This window comes from Platalea leucorodia (assembly GCF_965183815.1).
Source record: "Platalea leucorodia genome assembly, chromosome: 26".
Lineage (NCBI taxonomy): Eukaryota > Metazoa > Chordata > Aves > Pelecaniformes > Threskiornithidae > Platalea > Platalea leucorodia.
In genome coordinates, this window is record NC_138848.1 from 1,325,121 (window position 1) to 1,326,075 (window position 955).

Sequence of the window (955 nt, forward strand, 5' to 3'; positions counted from 1 at the left end):
CCCCAGTTAACCCCAGTGGTCCCGCCCATCCATCCTGGGGGTCCCTCTGCCACCCTACCTGTCCCCACCCACCCTGGGGGTCCCCAGTTACCCCCAGCGGTGCCCCCACCCACCCTGGGGGTCCCCAGTTAACCTTGTGGGTCCCCCAGCCACCCTGGGGGTCCCCAGGAGTCCCCAGTTAACCCCAGTGGTGCCCCCACCCACCCTGGGGGTCCCCAGTTAACACCGGGGGTGCCCCCACCCACCCTGGGGGTCCCCAGTTACCCCCAGCAGTGCCCCCACCCACCCTGGGGGTCCCCAGGAGTCCCCAGTTAACCCCAGGGGTACCCCCCGCCTCGGGAGTCCCCAGTTAACCCCAGGGTGCCCCCACCCACCCTGGGGGTCCCCAGTTAACCTTGGGGGTCCCCCAGCCACCCTGGGGGTCCCCATGGGTCCCCAGTTAACCTTGGGGGTCCCCCAGCCACCCTGGGGGTCCCCAGGAGTCCCCAGTTAAGCCCAGGGGTGCCCCCACCCACCCTGGGGGTCCCCAGTTAACCTTGGGGGTCCCCCAGCCACCCTGGGGGTCCCCAGGAGTCCCCAGTTAAGCCCAGGGGTGCCCCCACCCACCCTGGGGGTCCCCAGTTAACCTTGTGGGTCCCCCAGCCACCCTGGGGGTCCCCAGGAGTCCCCAGTTAACCCCAGGGGTGCCCCCACCCACCCTGGGGGTCCCCAGTTAACCCCGGGGGTGCCCCTACCCACCCTGGGGCTCCCCAATAATCCCTGGGCCCCCCCCCCCCCCAAAGTCCCCTGGGCCCCCCCGGGGTCCCAGCTGAGCCCCCCCACCCCAAGCAGGGCAAGGGGGAGGGGGGGGGGGGCCTTGTGCCCCCTCCATTTTGCGCCAAAATGGAGGTGTCCCCCCCCCCCCAATTCCGACAGGCGCTGGGGGGGGGGGGGGGGGGGGGGCGGCTCCGGCACA